Source organism: Rhinoderma darwinii, chromosome 8 (assembly GCF_050947455.1).
Source record: "Rhinoderma darwinii isolate aRhiDar2 chromosome 8, aRhiDar2.hap1, whole genome shotgun sequence".
NCBI classification, from domain to species: Eukaryota; Metazoa; Chordata; class Amphibia; order Anura; family Rhinodermatidae; genus Rhinoderma; species Rhinoderma darwinii.
In genome coordinates, this window is record NC_134694.1 from 9913364 (window position 1) to 9920551 (window position 7188).

Below are 7188 nucleotides of genomic sequence, written 5' to 3' on the forward strand. Positions count from 1 at the left end.
TCAACATATGGATGTTCACTGACAGCAAGCAGAACTCTTGAAAATAGTGACGAATTCAAACTCAAGTTAGAATAGATGTTTCAGTATTCAGTGATCCAGTAACCGTCACTTTTTCTTCCAGCACAGAACTGCAATGTAATGCGAATTTTTCACAAGATCAAAAGAAAAATACAGAGCAGAGAGAAACAAGACATTTCCTATATTGATGCCATATCCCTGTGATATGCCATCACTTTATGATCTGTGGGGGTCCGACCTCTGGGACCCCCACCAATCCTGAGAATAATAAGGTCTGCAACGCTGATTTGGAGGTGGGGCTCACACTTTGGGAGAAGGGGGTCCCGTGAATCCCCGGTTCGCCAGTTCTGTGCCGCCTCGATTAAAGAAAGTGCTAAGCATTGGTGGGACCCACACCAATCATGGAATTACAGGGAATGCCACATATGTGTAAGATGGTAATATCCCTTTAACATTTATTGGGTGGGGTGCCTCCCCGGACTGTTCAGAGGGCACCAGATGATGAGAATGTTGTAATTAGGACATTAGATTATGAGAGTGCAGTGATCAGGACATTAGATGATGATGAGAGTGCAGTGATCAGGACATTAGATGATGAGAGTGCAGTGATCAGGATATTAGATGATGAGAGTGCAGTGATCAGGATATTAGATGAGAGTGCAGTGATCAGGACATTAGATGATGAGAGTGCAGTGATCAGGACATTAGATGATGAGAGTGCAGTGACCAGGACATTAGATGATGATGAGAGTGCAGTGATTAGGATATTAGATGATGAGAGTGCAGTGATCAGGATATTAGATGATGAGAGTGCAGTGATCAGGACATTAGATGATGAGAGTGCAGTGATCAGGATATTAGATGATGAGAGTGCAGTGATCAGGACATTAGATGATGAGAGTGCAGTGATCAGGACATTAGATGATGAGAGTGCAGTGATCAGGGTATTAGATGATGAGAGTGCAGTGATCAGGATATTAGATGATGAGAGTGCAGTGATCAGGACATTAGATGATGAGAGTGCAGTGATCAGGATATTAGATGAGAGTGCAGTGGTCAGGATATTAGATGATGAGAGTGCAGTGATCAGGATATTAGATGAGAGTGCAGTGATCAGGACATTAGATGATGAGAGTGCAGTGATCACGATATTAGATGATGAGAGTGCAGTGACCAGGACATTAGATGATGATGAGAGTGCAGTGATTAGGATATTAGATGATGAGAGTGCAGTGATCAGGATATTAGATGATGAGAGTGCAGTGACCAGGACATTAGATGATAAGAGTGCAGTGGTCAGGATATTAGATGATGAGAGTGCAGTGATCAGGATATTAGATGATGAGAGTGCAGTGATCAGGACATTAGATGATGAGAGTGCAGTGATCACAATATTAGATGATGAGAGTGCAGTGATCAGGATATTAGATGATGAGAGTGCAGTGATCAGGATATTAGATGATGAGAGTGCAGTGATCAGGACATTAGATGATGAGAGTGCAGTGATCAGGACATTAGATGATGAGAGTGCAGTGATCAGGACATTAGATGATGAGTGCAGTGATCAGGATATTAGATGATGAGAGTGCAGTGATCAGGATATTAGATGAGAGTGCAGTGATCAGGACATTAGATGATGAGAGTGCAGTGATCAGGACATTAGATGATGAGAGTGCAGTGATCACGATATTAGATGATGAGAGTGCAGTGATCAGGATATTAGATGATGAGAGTGCAGTGATCAGGATATTAGATGATGAGAGTGCAGTAATCAGGATATTAGATGATGAGAGTGCAGTGATCACGATATTAGATGATGAGAGTGCAGTGATCAGGATATTAGATGATGAGAGTGCAGTGATCACGATATTAGATGATGAGAGTGCAGTGATCAGGATATTAGATGATGAGAGTGCAGTGATCACGATATTAGATGATGAGAGTGCAGTGATCAGGACATTAGATCATGAGAGTGCAGTGATCAGGACATTAGATGATGAGAGTGCAGTGATCACGATATTAGATGATGAGAGTGCAGGGATCAGGATATTAGATGATGAGAGTGCAGTGATCAGGACATTAGATGATGAGAGTGCAATGATTAGGATATTAGATGATGAGAGTGCAGTGACCAGGACATTAGATGATGAGAGTGCAGTGATCAGGACATTAGATGATGAGAGTGCAGTGATCAGGACATTAGATGATGAGAGTGCAGTGATCAGGACATTAGATGATGAGAGTGCAGTGATCAGGATATTAGATGATGAGAGTGCAGTGATCAGGACATTAGATGATGAGAGTGCAGTGATCAGGACATTAGATGATGAGAGTGCAGTGATCAGGACATTAGATGATGAGAGTGCAGTGATCAGGACATTAGATGATGAGAGTGCAGTGATCAGGACATTAGATGATGAGAGTGCAGTGATCAGGACATTAGATGATGAGAGTGCAGTGATCAGGACATTAGATGATGAGAGTGCAGTGATCAGGACATTAGATGATGAGAGTGCAGTGATCAGGACATTAGATGATGAGAGTGCAGTGATCAGGACATTAGATGATGAGAGTGCAGTGATCAGGACATTAGATGATGAGAGTGCAGTGATCAGGACATTAGATGATGAGAGTGCAGTGATCGATCAGGGTATTAGATGATGAGAGTGCAGTGATCAGGACATTAGATGATGAGAGTGCAGTGATCAGGACATTAGATGATGAGAGTGCAGTGATCAGGACATTAGATGATGAGAGTGCAGTGATCAAGACATTAGATGATGAGAGTGCAGTGATCAGGACATTAGATGATGAGAGTGCAGTGATCAGGACATTAGATGATGAGAGTGCAGTGATCAGGACATTAGATGATGAGAGTGCAGTGATCAGGACATTAGATGATGAGAGTGCAGTGATCAGGACATTAGATGATGAGAGTGCAGTGATCAGGACATTAGATGATGAGAGTGCAGTGATCAGGATATTAGATGAGAGTGCAGTGGTCAGGATATTAGATGATGAGAGTGCAGTGATCAGGATATTAGATGAGAGTGCAGTGATCAGGACATTAGATGATGAGAGTGCAGTGATCACGATATTAGATGATGAGAGTGCAGTGATCAGGACATTAGATCATGAGAGTGCAGTGATCAGGACATTAGATGATGAGAGTGCAGTGATTAGGATATTAGATGATGAGAGTGCAGTGACCAGGACATTAGATGATGATGAGAGTGCAGTGATTAGGATATTAGATGATGAGAGTGCAGTGACCAGGACATTAGATGATGATGAGAGTGCAGTGATTAGGATATTAGATGATGAGAGTGCAGTGACCAGGACATTAGATGATAAGAGTGCAGTGGTCAGGATATTAGATGATGAGAGTGCAGTGATCAGGATATTAGATGATGAGAGTGCAGTGATCAGGACATTAGATGATGAGAGTGCAGTGATCAGTATATTAGATGATGAGAGTGCAGTGATCAGGATATTAGATGATGAGAGTGCAGTGATCAGGATATTAGATGATGAGAGTGCAGTGATCAGGACATTAGATGATGAGAGTGCAGTGATCAGGACATTAGATGATGAGAGTGCAGTGATCAGGACATTAGATGATGAGAGTGCAGTGATCAGGATATTAGATGATGAGAGTGCAGTGATCAGGATATTAGATGAGAGTGCAGTGATCAGGACATTAGATGATGAGAGTGCAGTGATCAGGACATTAGATAATGAGAGTGCAGTGATCACGATATTAGATGATGAGAGTGCAGTGATCAGGATATTAGATGATGAGAGTGCAGTGATCAGGATATTAGATGATGAGAGTGCAGTAATCAGGATATTAGATGATGAGAGTGCAGTGATCACGATGTTAGATGATGAGAGTGCAGTGATCACGATATTAGATGATGAGAGTGCAGTGATCAGGATATTAGATGATGAGAGTGCAGTGATCACGATATTAGATGATGAGAGTGCAGTGATCAGGATATTAGATGATGAGAGTGCAGTGATCAGGACATTAGATCATGAGAGTGCAGTGATCAGGACATTAGATGATGAGAGTGCAGTGATCAGGATATTAGATGATGAGAGTGCAGGGATCAGGATATTATATGATGAGAGTGCAGTGATCAGGACATTAGATGATGAGAGTGCAGTGATCAGGACATTAGATCATGAGAGTGCAGTGATCAGGACATTAGATCATGAGAGTGCAATGATTAGGACATTAGATGATGAGAGTGCAGTGACCAGGACATTAGATGATGAGAGTGCAGTGATCAGGACATTAGATGATGAGAGTGCAGTGATCAGGACATTAGATGATGAGAGTGCAGTGATCAGGATATTAGATGATGAGAGTGCAGTGATCAGGACATTAGATGATGAGAGTGCAGTGATCAGGACATTAGATGATGAGAGTGCAGTGATCAGGACATTAGATGATGAGAGTGCAGTGATCAGGACATTAGATGATGAGAGTGCAGTGATCAGGACATTAGATGATGAGAGTGCAGTGATCAGGACATTAGATGATGAGAGTGCAGTGATCAGGACATTAGATGATGAGAGTGCAGTGATCAGGACATTAGATGATGAGAGTGCAGTGATCAGGACATTAGATGATGAGAGTGCAGTGATCAGGACATTAGATGATGAGAGTGCAGTGATCAGGACATTAGATGATGAGAGTGCAGTGATCAGGACATTAGATCATGAGAGTGCAGTGATCAGGATATTAGATGATGAGAGTGCAGTGATCAGGACATTAGATGATGAGAGTGCAGTGATCAGGATATTAGATGATGAGAGTGCAGTGATCAGGGTATTAGATGATGAGAGTGCAGTGATCAGGACATTAGATGATGAGAGTGCAGTGATCAGGACATTAGATGATGAGAGTGCAGTGATCAGGACATTAGATGATGAGAGTGCAGTGATCAGGACATTAGATGATGAGAGTGCAGTGATCAGGACATTAGATGATGAGAGTGCAGTGATCAGGACATTAGATGATGAGAGTGCAGTGATCAGGACATTAGATCATGAGAGTGCAGTGATCAGGATATTAGATGATGAGAGTGCAGTGATCAGGACATTAGATGATGAGAGTGCAGTGATCAGGATATTAGATGATGAGAGTGCAGTGATCAGGGTATTAGATGATGAGAGTGCAGTGATCAGGACATTAGATGATGAGAGTGCAGTGATCAGGACATTAGATGATGAGAGTGCAGTGATCAGGACATTAGATGATGAGAGTGCAGTGATCAGGACATTAGATGATGAGAGTGCAGTGATCAGGATATTAGATGATGAGAGTGCAGTGATCAGGGTATTAGATGATGAGAGTGCAGTGATCAGGACATTAGATGATGAGAGTGCAGTGATCAGGACATTAGATGATGAGAGTGCAGTGATCAGGACATTAGATGATGAGAGTGCAGTGATCAGGACATTAGATGATGAGAGTGCAGTGATCAGGACATTAGATGATGAGAGTGCAGTGATCAGGACATTAGATGATGAGAGTGCAGTGATCAGGACATTAGATGATGAGAGTGCAGTGATCAGGACATTAGATGATGAGAGTGCAGTTATTGGGATACTTATTCTTTTGCTTTAGCATCATAGTTAACAAAATCCTGAAGTTGTCTTACACTTTGTCTGCACAGGATACGTCTATAGATTACACACAGAGCATCCGATATGAATGAGCCGTGTGTGCAATAACCAATCCCTGTCCAGAGCTGCGGTCTCCATGATCAGTGCTTGTGGGCCATATATTATCACAGGGTATATTATATAGATACAGGGTGGCCCCTGTGCAACAACAAAGTATGGGCCCCTGCTAGCATTGGAGCACCTAAATCCTCATCTAATCCGCTAACCAATGGCGAATCATCATTGGGCGTTTTGGGCGGCAAAAACTGCGACAAAACGGCATTGTGTATGTCCTGAAAAGGACCTGCAGACATAAAGGTCACATGACTTTATGTCTGCAGTTCTTGTTACGGATTAGAGACCTGCTGGTCACATGACCACAGGTCCTACAACAGCAGTAAGAGAGAAGACTGTGAGGTGAACTGCGAGGTAAGTATAAGGGGATCATGGATTTGTTTAAGGGATCTGGGGTCTGTGTTTAGGGGGTCTGTATTTAGGGGGTCTGGTCTGGGGTCTGTATTTAGGGGGTCAGGTCTGGGGTCTATATTTAGGGGGTCTGTATTTAGGGTGTATGTATTTAGGGGTCTGTATTAGTTTAGTGGCTCTGGTCTTGGGTCCGTATTCAAGGGGTCTGGTCTGGGTCTGTATTTAGGAGGTCTGGGGTCTGTGTTAGTTTAGGTGTCTGTATTTAGGGGGTCTGTATAGTTTAAGGGGTCTGTATTTAGGGGGCCTGATCTGGGGTCTATATTAGTTTAAGGGGCCTGGTCTGGGGTCTGTATTAGTTTATGGGGACAGGTCTGGAGCCTGTATTTATGGGTCTGGTCCGAGTTCTGTATTTAGGGTGCTTGTTCTGGGGTCTGTATTTGCTTAGCGGGGTCTGTACTAGGGACAGCATTAGTTTAGAAGGTCTGGGGTCTGTATGCATTCTAATTTATTGGTCTGAGTAAGGGTATGTTCACACGGCCAAATTTCAGACGTATACGAGGCGTATTATGCCTCGTTTTACGTCTGAAAATATGGCTACAATACGTCGGCAAACATCTGCCCATTCATTTGAATGGGTTTGCCGACGTACTGTGCAGACGACCTGTTATTTACGCGTCGTCGTTTGACAGCTGTCAAACGACGACTCGTAAAAATACAGCCTCGTCAAAAGAAGTGCAGGACACTTCTTTCAGACGTTTTTGGAGCTGTTTTCTCATAGACTCCAATGAAAACAGCTCCAAAAACGAGTTGGTAAAAAAATGAGTTGGTAAAAATGCGAGTTGCTAAAAAACGTCTGAAAAGCAGGGTCTGTTTTCCCTTGAAAACAGCTCTGGATTTTCAGACGTTTTGGTTGACTACGTGTGAACATACCCTTAAAGGGGTTGTCCAGGCACATTGATAGGTCACCAGTATGAAAAACTGATCTGTGCCCGGACAACCCCTTTAATGTATGGTCCTGGGCCTTGGTGTCTGAATTTTTGTGTTTCTATAGGGGCTGGAAATGGCTGC